Source organism: Pteropus medius, unplaced genomic scaffold (genome assembly GCF_902729225.1).
Source record: "Pteropus medius unplaced genomic scaffold, Ma_sr-lr_union100, whole genome shotgun sequence".
NCBI classification, from domain to species: Eukaryota; Metazoa; Chordata; class Mammalia; order Chiroptera; family Pteropodidae; genus Pteropus; species Pteropus medius.
In genome coordinates this window covers 299,378-316,053 of record NW_024349801.1, presented here as the reverse complement: position 1 = coordinate 316,053, position 16,676 = coordinate 299,378, and the positions used below count along the sequence as shown (strand labels likewise).

Below are 16,676 nucleotides of genomic sequence, written 5' to 3'. Positions count from 1 at the left end.
TTGGGGGGGGGGGTTACAAATCTGAGGGGACACTCACAAATTTAATTGTTCAGAACTCCAACAAGCATTCAAGTCCAAACTCTTCACAAGGCCACAGAATGGAATCTGTAAACTATCCTCTCACAATTCTTGGGAGACATGTCTTGCTGGACCAAGACCACAGTGTAGACACTCCGAGCCAGGTCCACATACTGGAACCTGAGGAGAGCAGGGTCTCAGCTCTGTCCACTGTGAAACAGACTGCAGCTGCCCCTGGCTTTCAGAGTATCTTGACCTCAAGGCCACAGCCTCTATGGCTCCACCAACACCAGAACTTTGCCTGGTCCCTCCCCAGCATACCTTTCCTTCCTTTTCTATTTATAAGCCCTTGGCCCTCTGTGGCAGTCTGTGGGGCCTGGAAACTATCCCTCTCCCCTGCTCAGAACTTCACAGCTGCTAACCAGTGGGCATAGCCTCAAGAGTGGTCCCCACTCCACCTGGCAGCTCCCCGTACATCCAGACACCTCTGCTTCATCCAGCCCTGGAGAGTGCGCAGGGAGTCCCACGGCAGCTCCTCCTGTCTGTTTCTTACATGTTCCCTACATTGGTAGCACGCATCCTGTGCTGGTTCCAAGGGAAGGGGCATGCAGTCCATGCATAAGATCCCCAACCATCGGGGATCTCCCAGCCCCCCAGGCAGCCCTAAATCCTCAGAACGATCAAAGGCAACCTGGGATCTTAGAGGTGGGGGTGAGGCAGAAGCAAATGGCTCTGCCTGGCAAGGAACTCTTGGCCACAGCACAGCCATTTCCAGGCAGTGGAGGGTGGAATGGAGACAGCACAACAGGATGCTCAAGTGGTTACATACAAGGGAAAGGGAGGGGTAAGGAGTGACTTCCTCAGGGAGGCAATCTGGAGACTGGGGGAGAAGTTTCCTCTTCAGCGCATGACCCACGCCGTCCTCACCCCCTTTCCTGCATGAGCCATGCATGCCACCAGAGCTAGACTGGACTAGCCTCGCCCTAGCCTCTTGTACTTAGCAGAAAGCCAGCTGCTCTGTGCACAGAAAGTCTGGCCAGCCCTCCCCAGACTTTGTCTTAAATCCTGTGGATTCTGGAATGCAGCTACCCTTCCTGGGGCTCACAGCCCATCTAGCAGCTTTCACACTGCCCAAGGGAGACTGATAAGGTAAATTAGAAAAGTTACTCTCTCCAAACTCTAGTCCATTGCCCCCTCCTCCCTCCACCGAGAACACTTGGCTGTGAAAACTCCTTCCCTGAAGGCTTTCAGGCAGGCCCTCTAAAACTAAAGCGTAAAAGCCCAGCCTGGAAACCCTGGCTTTCACTGCAATGAAGAGTGCACAAGCCAACAGAACTTTGGCCACTTAAGAAAATCTGTTCTCTAATCCCTTATGAGCCCCTCTAGGTGGATGTCCGAGTTCTGCAGCCTGACGTTAGGCATGGGAAGCCCTAATGAAAGGTAACATGGCAAATCTTTTTTTCTCAGCAAGGTGGGGCATCTCATGCCAAGGTGAAGAAGCATCTCTGGCCCAACTCACTAATGCAGGGCTCTTTAGTCACCGCGAAGCTCCTGAGAACTTGTTCTCACGGGCAACCTCCGAGGCTTTCGTTCTTTCGTGGGATCTGGCTCTGATTCCGACTCTAACCAGACACACAGGGTACTGGGTGGATTTGGGGAGAGATCCTGCTCCCTGGCTTGGGCCTTCTTTCCCTCCTAAGTGGTAAGTTGAGGTGTTGGTCTGGTGGTCTCTGGGCATCATCCCGTCCCTGTGTGCATGTTGAATCTCCAATCTTAGACCTCTCTGTAGAGCTGGAGGATCACAGCTTCTGTCCCTGAAGATCAGGCTCCAGGAGGGCCCAGCCCCCATCTCCAGGTCCTGTGGGCTCCATCCTCTTGGCACTCTAGTGCAAGAGAACTTGGAATAAACAGATGACATGAAACAACAAATGTCACCACCTTTGTGATGAGTACATGGGTGTTTTTCCCCCTCCCTCTCCATATGTATGTGTGTTTGATGAATAAGAACAAATAGCTCAAACCTCTAGCAAGTGGATATGACAACCATAGATGTGCTCACAAAGCAGACTTGATATGTCCACAATACAAAATGTCCTCAGGTGAGCTGGAGAGGTCCAAGACAGGCTGGTGCTCAGAGCTTCACGGAGGCCATCCAAGGTTGGTAGTGTTATACTGAGTTCAAATAAGAACCACACATGGCTGAACAGGTGCCTGGAACCTCCTGGCCCTGGACTGAAGTCTACAGAAAGGGCCCAGATGGTAGCAGTCACAAGTGGTTTCCAGCACCTCGCTCTGGGACCATGATGTTCAGAGTGAAGTGAGCAGCAGTGGTTGAGCATGTGGGTCAGAGCCTGCCACATGGAAAGGAGCCTCTTTAAAGTCCCATCCAGTATTTACCAAGTGCCTCTAGACATGGCCACTGGAGCTTCTGGGCCTCTATTAGGAGCTAGGAGGACCTTTAAATCAGAGATGGGCTTGTCCTAAGACTGCAGGAGCCACAGTTGTCCCACTCAGAAGCCAGCCAACCACTATCGTCTCTGGTCCCTTTTCCAGCTCACAAGATGACACCAGCACCCAGGAACTCTCAAATCCAGCTGTTCTCTTCCACCTCACATTCCTCCTCCTGTAGCTCAGGTTCCACGGCCGGTCATGTCAGTAACACTCTTATCCCGCTCTGTTATTCAGTCCCCAGGTGAGTCTTTGCTTTATCTTTTTCACTTTTATCTGAAAGCTGCTGGAGCAAGTCGCTTAAACAGAAAGAAGGCTGCACTATGAATTGATAGCTATCAACATGAAATAGATCCTTAGTACACTTTGGAAATTCTACATTGCTCCTGTCAACTCACCTTTCTGCTTTCAGATCTTTCTCACTCTCTTCATCCCTCTGTCCCCAAGTTCCACTCACTCCTTGTTGCAGCCTGAGATAAACCCATTGCCAAGCATCTTAGATCCCCCTCTAGCCTTTTCAGAAATTCATAAGATGAACCAGATCATCTTTCCTGTATACTCAGCCTATTTTTGTCAACCAGATCATCCTCTCTGACAGTTTGTCTTTTCTACCTTAAAACACCAACCACCAAAATAGCATTCCCACAACCCACACCCACCTGTAGCTCCTGCCCAGTTCGCTGACCACCTAAGTCCCAGTGACAGCTTCAGCATCCTCCTAAGCTTCCGACTCCCATCCCTAATTGCCTGCTTGGTGCTTCCTCTGATGTCATGTTTACAATGGCATTCATAGCCATCTCCCTATCTTCTGCCCTTCCAAATATGGTCTTCTTTGGGGGATTCTCATCACTGTGTCACCACTACAATGGCTCATCCCAGAGACCCAGGAGAAATTTAGGAATCCCCTTCTTCTTGACCTTCTCTATCTATTTAATCACTGGCTTTATTTTCTATTGCCACTATCATAGTCTGAGTAGCTTTCAAAGTGAGGGTCACATACCCACCAGTATAAAAAGGCAATCTGCTGGGGAACAGTGAAAGATTGTTAGAACTTCTATATATACTGTTGTTTTTATCTTTTAAAATTCTTTTTTAATGTAAAAAAGAATAATGTAAATAGTATATTAGTAGTGTAGTGCATATATAAAATTTATAAATAAAATCTAGGTGATAGTCAAGTTTTTTTCTGATGTTCAAGAATAACAACAAAAAAATTGTGGAGGTACTGGTCTAAATCAGGATCAACTTTTTCTTAGACCATTGAAATAGCCTCCTGACTGATCTCTGCATCTATTGATTGATTGCGGTAAAATATACATAAAATATATAATTTTAACAATTTTAAATTTTAACAATTTGTAGTTTTGTGGCATTAAGTACATTCTCCTGAACTTTTTAATCTTTCCAACTTGAAACTCTGTACTCATTAAATATAAATTCCCCATGTTCCTTTTCCCCTAGTCTCGGGCAAATACTATTCTTTCTGTCTATAAATTTGACTACTCTAGGTACCTCATGTAAGTGGAATCACAGAATATTAGTCCTTTTGTGACTTATTTCACTTAGCATAATGTCTTCACAGCATATCTATTTGTAGCATGTGTCAGAATGTCCTTTCTTGTTAAAATGCTGAATAACACTCCATTGTATGAATATGCCACATTTTGTTTACCCATTTTTCCATCGGATTATTTCCACCTTTTTGACTATGTATAATGCTGTGATATAAACATAGGCATACAAATCTCTATCCACTCTTGCCTTCCACAGTGTAACTCAAGTAAAAAGGTATGGTAAAAATCAACCCTTGCTTAAAACTGTTTCCTAATGCTCTCAGGTAACACCTTCCACCACCCTAGTTTCTTTAATACAAAGTGAAGACACCTGCTGTTTTTTCTGTGGAAATGTCCTTTCATTCCTGCTCCTCCAAAATTTGTTTTCCTTCTTCCCTTTTGGAACTTACTCCTACACATCTCCTGGGCGAAGAATTCCCTAATCACCCGCCTTCACTAGGTCACGGGACATTCCCCCTCCACTACTTTCCCCTATCACTTGTCACAGTTGGCACCGTATCATCACGCATATTTTTGACAATTTTGTGTTTCCACTATCAGAGAATAAACCTATGAGTGTGAGGGCACTAACCAATCCTACAGTGCCTGTCAGAGCCTGGCATCTGGTAATAACTCAATATCTCAGTAATCAACTTCAATAATAAATCCTTGAGAACGTAGCTGACCCCTCCCGCTTAGAGGCCAAGCCACACTGGAGGACTGGGGTGGCCCTGCGGGCTCTGGCTGCTTGTCCTCAACCCCCGCTTTAGCTGTCCCACATGAAGGTCCTCGGTCCCTAGGGAAGGAGGTGGGGGGGCTGCCCCCGCCCCCGCCGGGCTCGCGCAAGGGGGTTCCGCTGGGAGCCGCTGGGTCCGCAGCCACAACGGCGTCCGCCTGGGGCGGGGGCGGGGCCGGCCAGGAGACGTCACTTCCGGTGTACACAGCCGGTCCGGGCGGTGAGCTGCGGCCGGGGCGCGTCGCAGGTGAGGAGCGGGCGCGAGCGGGCGCTTCCTGGCGCGGGCCGGCGGGGTTGGGGGTGGCCGGTGGCCGGTGGGCGGTGGGTCACAGCCGTGGCTGGCCACTGGACGAGCTCGCGGGGCGCCGCTCCGCTCGGGTTGTAGGGCGCGGGGCCGTAGGCTCCTGCCCCTTGCCTGTCCGCTGTGGAGGACGCCGGGCTCTGGAGACGCTGGCCGGGCGGACGGAAGCCCGGAAGGGTCCCCTAGCTCGTGCCCCGGACCGTGGGCGCGGCGGGGACCCCGAGGACGCGGACGGGAGGAGTGGGGGACTGGCGCTCCCTGGGGCGGCGCCGAGACCCGCTCCCGGAAGCCCGCGGAGCGGTCGGCGGAGGGACGGCGGCCTGTGGGAGGCCGGGGTCCGCCGGGACTGGCTGGGGACGTGGCCCTCACGCCGCCCCGCGGCTGCCGGGCGGTCTGCGCGCACCTACCCCGCAGTGCCCGGCCGCCGAAGAACAAGATTTTTCCGGCCCTGCCGAACCCGCTGGCGCAGCCGGGCGGGGGAGGTTTCGCGGGGACCCCGGGAGGGCCGGGGCTGGGGACGATGAAGGACCCACGCGCGTGCGGCAAGCGCAGGGTCAGGGGTGTGTCTTCCAGCTCTGTGCGGGGCGAGGGAAGAAGCATGCCTGCTTGGCATGATAAGAATTTTGTTTATACTCCTTACAAAATTTGCCAGATAAACACTCAACTTGGGGGGGGGCGCCCAATTTGAAAATAGCTTGTTCCCGCCCCTCACCCCCATTTTCCTCACATTCACGACAGTACTTGTGACAGTACTTGTAAAATGACAGTCATCTGCCAACGTACCACTCAGTGACAACCGTTGCTAACATTTTGGTGATATCAATAAATACAGATATTATCACTTTTATGGACTTCATAGTGTATATTATAATTTCACCAAGCCCTACTGCTGAACATTTAGATTATTTCCAGTTCGTCACAAGATAAAAAACAATTCTGCCAAAAGGATTCGTCTGATTGTTGCTTTGGTATAAATTTACAAATGAAGGAAAAGGTAACATTCATTTTAAAAATACATAGTATTTTTTCCTATCTCTGACATGTTTGAAAAATTCTTCATGCCAATGTTATAAAAACTTCCATTCGTGTTTGATTCTCATTTAACGGTTTTTATTTTTGGGGGCGGGGGGAGTTGTTTTTTACTTTTAGCTACTTAACCTTAAAATTTGGTTTTAAGTTATGAAATATTTTCCACATGGGTAAGTTGTCCTAATTTTATTGAAAAGTTATAACTGCCATTTAATCATATTTTAGACCTGACGTTCTAAAGGATAGCCATTGCTAACATTTTAGTGATATCAGTAAATACAGATATTATCACTTTTATAACTTTATAGTATACCATTGTCTATTATACAGTTGATACCACCAAAATGTTAGCAATGTGTTTGTAAAGGACTGCTTACAAATTTGATATTTAGATTTTGTGTATGCTGTTTTTAAATTGCATTCACAGTGATTTTTTTGTTTTTTTTAAAATCATTTTTCTTTACAAGTCTAGGAAATACTTCGTGTTTGAGGGATTTTTTTTTCCACTTTTAAAAATAAAAAGTTTATTTATTGCTGTTTTATTTGCTTTCTTTCTGACAAGATAACAAACCATATGAAGAGTTCAGGTTTGTTGTGGCAACTTTTCAGTCTGGCATTTGAGATTCTAATCTTCCTCTATTTTTGCACACATAGGTTAGCATTGGGAGACCAAGATAGAAAAGTTCTCAGATTCCCTTGGCAAGCCTAGATTTTTCAATCTAAAATTATCTCTGGATTTTTGGAAGACAGCATGTTTTAAGCATCCTCTTTAAAAATTTTTGAACAAGTTGAATGTGATTCTGCTGAAAATTTTACTAAATGTTTACTCTGTTGAAAACCTGAAGTCTAATACACCAGAAGCTTTATGTCAAGTGGGTCTTTGAAACCTGTAGGAAAATAATTGTATCTGAGAGTTAGCAGGCATGGATTGGGTGTCCACTTTCTCCCTTTTCCTCCTGTCCTTAGTGGAAAATAATGACCTTCCTAGGTAGGCAAAGAATGTTGGCTTGAATAAGGAATTGTTTTATTTTGGAGTTAAGGGAAAAAGCAGGATGCCATTTTCTCTTAGTATAAGTTTGCAGAGAGTTCGAATGTGTCGGGGCTTGTGCTTGAATTGTCTTTATCGCTACTGAAACTGACCTCTTGAGGGTCCTCTAATTGATAGATGTAGTGACCGCTGCTTACTCATTTCTGTTGACCTTGACCATAAATATTTGGCATGGTGAGCCACACTTTTTTGCTGTCGTGAATGTTCTTTTGGTTGGCCTTCTTGACTTGGAGCTGTTCTGGTCATTTTCTTAACTTTGCGACTGTGCTTTTCCACTTGTCTTTGTTGCTTTTCTTCCCACATCTACTTGGGAGCATTTTCTAAGGTCTAACTTCATGCCTCTACCTCTTTCCCTCATTATGTGACTTCTAGGTAGAGATGCACATCACCCCCTCACCCTGCCTCCATTTAGTGACTCTATCTCAGACTTTACTGCAAGTAATCTTTTTATCTACCTCTAACTGACCCGTGGACCTGTTCCTGAGATCATTCTTTCTCCAGGTAATGGAGCCCTTCATTGCTTCCCAAGATGGCCTGTCCTTCATGTTTCTAAGATTCTTATTAGCTGACATCATATCTCCTTTTCATTCTTGATTTGGGTTGTATTTGCCATTTGCTTTCTATCCCTACAACTTGATTTAAATTTGTACCCACACTGGATGAGAAAGATGAGACCCAGTGAATTTAGTCATGAATTTAGTTAGCTCATATTTATGGAGTATTTGCAGAATAGGCCAGTTACTGTACCGTAAGATTGGAATACAGAGCTGGAAGGCCCAGCCTGGGGAAGAAAATCAAATAAGCAATTGCCATAAAGCATCATAAGTGCCTAGAAGCAGGAGACACATATAAGCTCCACCAGGTTTTAGATATCTTGCCTGTTTCATTCACTGCTGTTATCTCCAGGACCTAGAACACATTGTTCTGAGAATAGTTAAGCTTTTGTTGAATGAATCAGTGATCATCTGAGAATGACATGAGAATGTTACGCAGATCTACACTACCTATAGAAAAGATACAAGGTGAGACGTTTTGCAAATGTTGTTTGGAGAGTTTAAGGGAAAACTTTTAAGTTCAACCAAAGTGACCCAGTTATAACCTCAGGAAGGCATGATTGGAATGTGTTTGTAGCCTGAATGCTTAAACTTACTTTTGTATTCTCAGAAGAAAGACTGGGTTTCTGGAAGGAGAGGGTCGGGATGGCGTCTATGGAAATTTGGGTACTGGGTCCAAGAGAGGAATTGGGTGATGCGTCCATAGCACTGCCTGGGGGCTTGAATGGAGGAACTGTGTGCAGTTCCCCACCAGTCCTCTGCACTAGGAAACAGCTGAGTGCATCTCTTTTGAGGCCTTTAGCTGGGAGAGTCTTCCCCATGCTTTGCTTCCAAGCTCTTATTACCCCTGATTAGAACATGGCTTCACATGAAGATTTGCTGCCCAGGAGAGAACGTGAGTGGTTGAGAGCTCCGCATTCAGATTGCTTGCGTCAGATCCTGGTTTGGGATACTGGCTAATCTCTCTGTTTCCCCATCTGTAGAATGAGGATAATAGTAGCACCTTCCTCTTTGCTGCCTGGCATCTGCTAAGTGCTCAATAAGTATTAGCTCTCATCAATATTTACGAACTTAGTAACTGGCCTTCTGGGTAATACATCAGTCATCTTTGAACTTAGCCTGAATCAGTCCCTGAACCTGCTTGCTCCTGGTTACAGCATCAAAAGATGGAAGTCACGATAGCCTCTTCCCAAATGGCTGGTCCAGAGAATCTAGCTGCAGGCATCAGGGAAGACTTCCTAGAGAAGGTTGTGCTTGAGCTGAGTATGGTGGGAAAAAGGGAGTCCAGCACCGCAGTAAGGAGAGAAGATTTAGGCAGGGTGGTGACAGGTACAGTGGTATAGAGGTGAGCAAATGTGAGGTATTTGAACTGCAGGAGATTTACGGTAAAGGGTGGACAGGTATGAATAGAGGAGTAAAGGGAAATGAGATTGGAAAGAAAAGTGAGGCCAACTCTTAAAGAATTAACAATTACATTGGGCACTGACTGCATCAGGTGCAGTGTTAATCCCTTAGACTCACTGTGCTAGCCAGGTTTCGTGCTAAGTGCTCTATGTATATTACCTTGTTTAGTCCTCGTAACAACCTTATGATATAGGTACTTACTATTAGAGAAGTGACATGTTGAATGTCACCTGGTAGGCCTCTCTTGATTCAGCCTTACACGTTTCTGTGAGGCTTACCCTTGATGTCTTACTCCTGTTTCCTAGTGAAGCCCAAGTCCACCAAGATCCTCTGACTTCATGAAACCATCTTGATTTAAAGTGGGAAAATATGTGTATCTTAAAATTGAATTAAACAGCATAGGTGCAGATAGGCATCAAGCTCAGAGAAATATTCATTGAGAAAAGCAAGACGCAGAACAATATATGTGCCTATTTGTATGAGAGAGAGAGAGCCAGCAGGAGGGTAGGGAAGAGAGAGAGATACACATATCCATCATATAGGTTTCTAAGTGCAGAAAAAAATTTCTGGAATAATAAAAAAGAAACAGTGACTGACTTTCGGATGAGGCCCCAGAAATCTAGGCTAGGCTGTTAGACTGACCTAGCTTTTCTTGCACACTCTTTTGTACAGTATGAGATTTTTTTTTACTACATATATGTCTTATATTTCAATTAAAAATCAATAAAAAGTAAAAATTTAAATATCTGCCATGTAGGGTTAGGGTTATAGCGGCCATTTAGAGAGAATGTAACATCGAGGTTAAGAGCAAAGACACTCTCCATATTAGTTGGGTTTGAGTCCTGCCTCTGCCATTTACCACTAACCTCTAAGTCTTATAACTTTTCTTTTGCTCATTTGACCCTGTCTGAAAACGAGGAGGTAATAATACCTACCTCCTGGGGTTATAGTGAGGCTTAAGTGAGTTCATATTTGTGAAGTTCTTAGAACAGTCCTGACAGGTGTGGGGTTTTGTTGTAGGTGGTGTCATGGTCCTGTGCTGCACACTGCAGTGAATGTGAAGATGGGTCCAGCCCTTGTGGGCTTATAATTCATTTGGAAAGGGAAAGTATTAGAAAACTTAGGCCATGGCAGTGGAGGCTACAAGGAGCCCAGGAAAGGCACCATGGGAACTGAAGGGGCCCAAGATAGTTTCATTAAAACAGTGGATCTTAAATAAGGGTAATTTCTAGGAAAAGTTAAAGGAGAGAAAAGGGCACAAAAGGGACTTATTCCAAGGGTGAGAGGACTGAGACAGGAAAGAGCCTTGAGGAAGACTGAAATTGGGATATGTTGTGTGATGTTAGGTTGTTACATGGCAAAGTTTCTCTTAACATATATAAAATAATGATGTGATTTATAAATGATGACATCTTGGAAGCTTGACGAAGTGTGGTAGCTCTACCTCGATCTTTCAAATAGTGAGGTGTTTTTGTGTAATTTATTTAATGACCCCCTTAATGCAGGACATGTGGGTTACTTCCAAGTCGATGCTTATAGACAGCGTCCTGGATGCAGGCCTCCATATTTACTGAGTCTGTTTCTAGGATTTGTTCCTAGATGTTATTGCTTTTTTAAAAAAAAACATTTTGACTATGTTCCTTGTGTCTGGGCCACTGTCAGATATGTACTTTTTCAAATTGGTAGTTGCAAAGAATCATACTGGGAAAGTTTTGAGTGTGGAATTAGAGCTAAATATTAACTGAAAAAAATCTAATTTTCTTACTAAAAATGATTTGAGGATGAGGTGCTAGTGAAATGGTAATTATGACTGCAGAACCTGGGAATACCTGAGTCTTCCCCTACCCCACTCCTAGGTCCCAGAGGTGGATGTGTTTGCCTGAGATCAGAGGCAAAGGAAAGCTGGCTTGGCTCCCAAACTTGAATACTTGCTATAGGCTGTAGTAACCTAGACAGGGAGAGGCGAAAGTGGTCCTTTTTACCAGCTCACAAGGACCTGCCCTCCCCCTAGGTCTCAAAGTGAGAGAAAATGCACCACATCCTTGTGCTTAAGTAATTTTGTAATTTGAGGTGATCCCTTCCTCAGCAATGTCCATGTTCTTCTAGCCTGGAACTGAAAGAGGAGGGAGTAATGGGCAGGGAAGTGGGAGGAGCCGTTACCTCCTTCCCCACTGAGGGACACAGGGCTGAGCTCCTTTTAGTTTTCTTCCAGGACTTTGGGAATTGAGACCAGAGCTGCAGCAAGGTAAGTAATATTTTTGAAAGTTGTAACTATGCAGTATTTGTGTGAGGGGAGTGGTTTACTAATAGTAGATCAGAATAAAGAATTTCAGTAGCAGATAAAATGCTGCTCTCTGACTAAGTCCCTGGTCTCTTTCAGAGCAGTAGCTTCCATTTACTGAGTGAGACTCAGGATATGCCAAAAGTGCTGTCTTTTATGGATTTAATTCTCATCACAGTACTGAAGAAATTGAGGCACAAGAGTTCAGGTAACTCGCTTAAGGTCATAGAGTTAGTAAGTGCCATTCATTCAACTGATAATTACTGAGAGCAGGAATTCATATCTAGGTCAGTAAGATTCCTAAACCCATACCTGTAACTACTGCATTTTGGCAGTGTCTGTTTCCGTGAAATCTCTTTGTATTGGAGCACCTTACCTACAAGGTAAGAGCATGAGCATTTTCTCCTTTTTCTTCCTCTCAGGCTGTGAGTTAGCTCCTTGAGAGCAGGAATTGTGTCTCCTTCACTACTGCATCCCCGTGCCAGGAGTAGTGCCATGTACATAGTAGGTCCTCAGTACATACTTAAATACGTGGAGCCTCATGGCCTAGATAAGTGGCAGAGCCCGGAAGCCAGTCTGGTGAGCCTCTGCAGCCCTGCTCTCTAGGGATGTTTTCCCGGCTTATGGGTGGGGAGGTGGGGCGGGGGCGCGGCAGGCGGGGATGGGGAAGAGACTCCTTGAATCTCCTCATTGCTAAATATTTGACCCACTGGAATGCTTGTGGAGAAGAATGGGCTCCCTAGCTGTGCTGACTTGTTCTTTTTCAGAGATGGGAAGGCTTGCTGGGTGTATAAAATCGGAGTCAGTGTGCCTAGCCTGGAGGAGGGAGCTGCTACTTATATCCATTGATAAAAATTTTTCATGGTTCCTGAAACTTTCAGAAATGATCCTGGATCTAAAGTATATTTATCTAAAATTTATATCATTCGTCTTCATAGCAAGAGAAATAATTTCCAAATTACAGTTTGATTTACCCATCATATATAAGCTTCTTGATAAATCCTTATTTTACCCCTTTGAGATTAATTTTGTGGCAAGTTCCACAGTGCAAGTTGTTAAGACTGTTAAGCTTTCCTAAGTAACTTTCTAATGGATACATTAGTTTTCACTTGTTGAACTTGCTTTTACAAATCTCAAAGCTTTTTGGATAACGGGGTTAAAACTAGGCTTAAAAAGAGCTGATTGGATCAGGGCTTTTTCATGCTGTAACACTAACAAAAATGAACTGTAGGTTTTTAATAAATGTAGATATTTTGGAAATTCTTTTTTTTTTTTTAACAAATTGAGTTTGAAAAATTACATCAATGCTTTGTGGTTTTAAAAAATGATTTACTTTAGTTATTCTCACTCCCTGATTTATACTTGAATTTCCATCAAGCAGCATAATTTGTTGTTGGGAATGTTTTCAAGTGCTTGGGTGCATTTGATGTGAAAAATTTAATGGTTCAAAGCCATTTTAGTTTATAGATAAAAACTTCATTTTACTTGAGCAAAGTTTTTCAGAAGTTTAAGAACCAGCTTTGATCACCCTTTGGTGATCTGTAGTAGTTGTTTATAGATAAACCTTTTTTTGGCAAGACCTCCCCCTACCCCCCTTCCTTTTTTTTTCCGAAGATTTCTGTTTAACGAAGATATTTTAGACTCAGTCTTCCTTTAATAAAATTCTTTCAAAAGTTCTAATGTTTTATTTTAATGGCAGTAAGCTTTGCAAGTTAGTCTTTCAACTTCATAAGAAGACAAAAATGAGTCTTGGAATACAGTAAGTGTATTACCAGGAAATCAGACAGCTAGGTCTGTCCTCAGTAGGACAAGTAATAATGGATTCTTTTTCCATTAAATTTTTACCATTTTTCTTTGTATAAAACTGAATATATGGTGATTACCTTCCATTTCATTTACTTTTCTACTTATGAAGTGACTGTTTAAAAAAATAAACTAACCTTTAATCTTCCTCTTTGTCCCCCCTCCAGATGCCCTCAGTTTAAACAAAATTAAACCTACTATTCACCTAAATGACTGTTGAACACATTTGGCCTATTTTTTTTTAACCTATGTTATTTTGAAACTAAATTTCAAGTCTGTCGACTTTTTGGTTAGAAAATTTTTTTCTTCTGCTTAAATGGAATTATCAGTTGTTTATAGATTACCAAATGTAAAAGCTCTTCAGATCCGCTAATGATAACTTGCTTTGTTTTATAGAGGAATGTTAAATTGTTATAGAGCAAGTGTCAACACAAAAGGCAGTCAGTTGTCACCATGTGGAAGCAGACCAGAAGCTTCTCAACAGTAAGGCACTGTTAGCCTCTGCATCCTGGGTGCCTAGAGCATTCAGGCATATCTCACAGGGTTGACCCATGTTGTTGGGGTACAAGTGTAAAAGCATCTTTATTTTAACTATGATAGATTAAAGTTATGATTAGAATTAGAGTTCAATGATTAGGTTTTTTTATTAGAGTTTTTCCTATCTACTTGAGTTTTCATAGCTCAAATATAGAATAACAGATTTCAGATTTTGTCAGCCAGTCAGTTATTGACTGACTTTTTGTTTTATTTCAACTGCAGTTTTAATAGCCACTTCTTGACTAGAAGAGGGAAAAAATAGTTTAATCTTGGCCCCCTTAAAATTTTTTCATTGAAATTTTTTACTCTGGTAGGACTTTAATGTTTCAGGAGTTTTTGTGTGATTCTTCAACATGCTTCAGTATTAATTCCTTGGAAACTGTTTCTGTATAATAAGCTAGTATCCAGTTTTGCACATATTTTTCTTTGGGGGCAGTCTGGGCTTGATGGACCCAGAAGTGTCACTTCCTTTTCCTCTGGCCTTGGTTCTCCTTGCTTGCCTTTCCGTTTTGATGTTTTAATGATACTCTCCCTGCTCAGTGATTTGTGTTCAGGAAGCTGGGCAGTGATTACTTTTGTTTCTGCTTTGTGAACTTCCTCCCCTGCTTCCTATTTTTACCAAGCAACTACAGGAAGTGAGGCAACTCCTAGCTGACTGCTGCTAAGCACTGATTTTAAGGACAAGGCCTTAGGGCCGGAGCCATATAAAACATTTTCCACCTTTGTCTTTTCATTACCTCCATCCTGTATGAATCATTGGAACAGTGTTGAGTTGAGATGACCATATGTCCTCCTCAGCCTTTTTTAGGGGTGGGGGGAAATGCTGCTCAGCTGGAGGGCAGACCTCTTGTGAAGTAGGTAAGGGGTTTTTCAGTGGTAACAGTAGGGGGGCGACATAGTGGCCCTGTAGACCAACTGCAGCTGCTATCATGAGTGAACAGTGTGGCAGGAGCAAAGGGTTTGTTGAAGGGACCTCTTACAATAAGGCCAGAAAGGTGGATTCTGGTTACTTGGTGGGGCCTTGACTGGCAGGCTTGGAGTGAACTAAGGAGCCATATCTGCTCTCTTGAGATCTCTTGAGAAGGGCCTCAGCCTGTCTGGTGCTCTCCTTTAAATTCATGGCGCTTGTTTTCTAAACCACTTATTTAGCATTTACCCACCTCTTTTCTAGTGGTAGCTCTTACTGTTTTATGGGCCTGTTGTAGCTTAATTTATGGGGAAGTTTGTATCTTCTTCCGAGAAAGAAGTAACTTTTTATACATTAGGTAACTTGAATATGGAGGGAGCTCAAAGCATTTGTTTAGCAGAGTTGCTCAGTAGCGGTACTGTTGACCTTCGGGGTGGATAATTCTTTGTCTTTAGGTGGGCAAGGGGGCTATACTGTCCATTGTAGGATATTTAGCAACATGTCTGGCCTTACCCCACTAGCACTCCCCTAGTTGATAACCAAAAAATGTTTCTAGACTTTGCCAGATGTCCCCTGGGGCAGTGTGTGTGTGTGTGTGTGTGTGTGTGTGTGTGTGTGTGTGTGTGTGTGTGTGTGAGAGAGAGAGAGAGAGAGAGAGAGAGAGAGAGAGAGAGAGAGAGAAGGAGGAGGGAGGGAGAGAGAGAGAGAGAGAGAGAAAGAAAGAGAATCTTCACTTGTTAAGAACCAATTGAATACTGACTTATTAATTTTGTGGAATGGAATAAAATAGAATGTTTGGTTCCTTGGGTTGGACCCATTTGTTAGTTTCCATTCCGGTATCTGACATATCATACATTTTTAGTTTGCTACTTGGATTTAGCTCTTGTTTATCAGCCAGCATTGTAGTATACCTTCTGTGTGCTTTCTTTGAAGGAGCTGGAGCCTGAGCATCTGGCAGCCTGGCTTCTGGTCCTCATAGGAGGTATTCTCTCTCATCTTTAATTGCTTGCCCCTAAAGGCTAATTCCTTGGAAGCTGTACAGTGCTGGTATGAGAGAGAATAAGAGGCATTTAGAATGTAACAGTAACAACAGCTAACATTTATGGAGCAGTTGCTGTAGAACAGGTGAATAGGATTGGCAGGATTGAATATAAGGGATGGAAAGGGATAACACCTTAGGTTTAGGCTTAGGGTTGGTAATGCCTTTAACCAAGGCAGTCAGTACAGCAGGGAGAGCAGGGGATGGAAGGATGACTACGTAAATTTGAAAGACCTAAGGAGATGTCTCATGAGCTTAGCCTTGGGAGATGAGGGTCTTGACTGAAGAGCTGAGTTTGTGTATCATCAGCAATGAAATGGATATAATCTCCTAAAGAGAGATCGCTTTTCTTTTCATTGCTCCAACTCACCTTCCTGTCACTTCCAAGAAGCCATCTAAGAGTGAGAAACAGAATGTCATGGGCTATATATTTGACAGAAGTGCAATAGTACAATGATGGAGAGCTCAGCCTCTGGTGGCAGACTACCAGGCTCCAAATCCAGCTCTGTTGATGACTACTACTTTATCCATGTGGCAAGAACTCGAAGAACTCACTTAACCTCTTTAGATGCCTCACCTACTTCCCAGGGTCATTATGAGCATTAAATTAGGTAACAAATACAAAGTGCATAGCCCAGTGCCTGGCACTTAGTACCTATTCAGTTAATGTTAGCTGTTTTTATTTTAATCTAATGAATGGTCTGTTTTGTTGAGGAGTACCTGTGTGAACATGGTGTGTCATTAAAAAGCAGAACCTTATATTTAACACTTAACTACTGCCTCTGTGAATGGAAAGGCTAACCGTCTGAATGCTGTATAGAAATAACCATTCAATAACACTAAGAATGAACTAATCATTCAGCAAATACCTGTTGAATATTTACAATGTACTTAGCCCTCTCGAACATCTTGAATGGGCTCGGTGATCTTGGGGGTTGTAGATAACAGGGAAATTTGAAGGAAGTGGGAACTAGTGATATAGTATGTTACAATACAACAAAGATAATGCTAAGATGGG

General features: G+C 43.6%; 1 protein-coding gene across 3 annotated transcripts in view; it reads left to right on the top strand.

The window, feature by feature from the left end:
• The first annotated feature begins 4,943 nt into the window (after positions 1-4,943).
• The window catches only part of GARRE1 (granule associated Rac and RHOG effector 1), a 69,008-nt gene continuing 57,275 nt past the window's right edge, over positions 4,944-16,676 (top strand). For 2 of the 3 annotated variants that reach the window (XM_039888574.1, XM_039888571.1), the window contains exon 1: positions 4,944-5,002. The gene's annotated coding sequence lies outside the window, so the exon portion shown is untranslated. Of the gene's footprint in view, positions 5,003-9,790; positions 11,337-16,676 lie in introns of those variants that run through there. The other variant, XM_039888573.1, reaches the window with a different exon arrangement.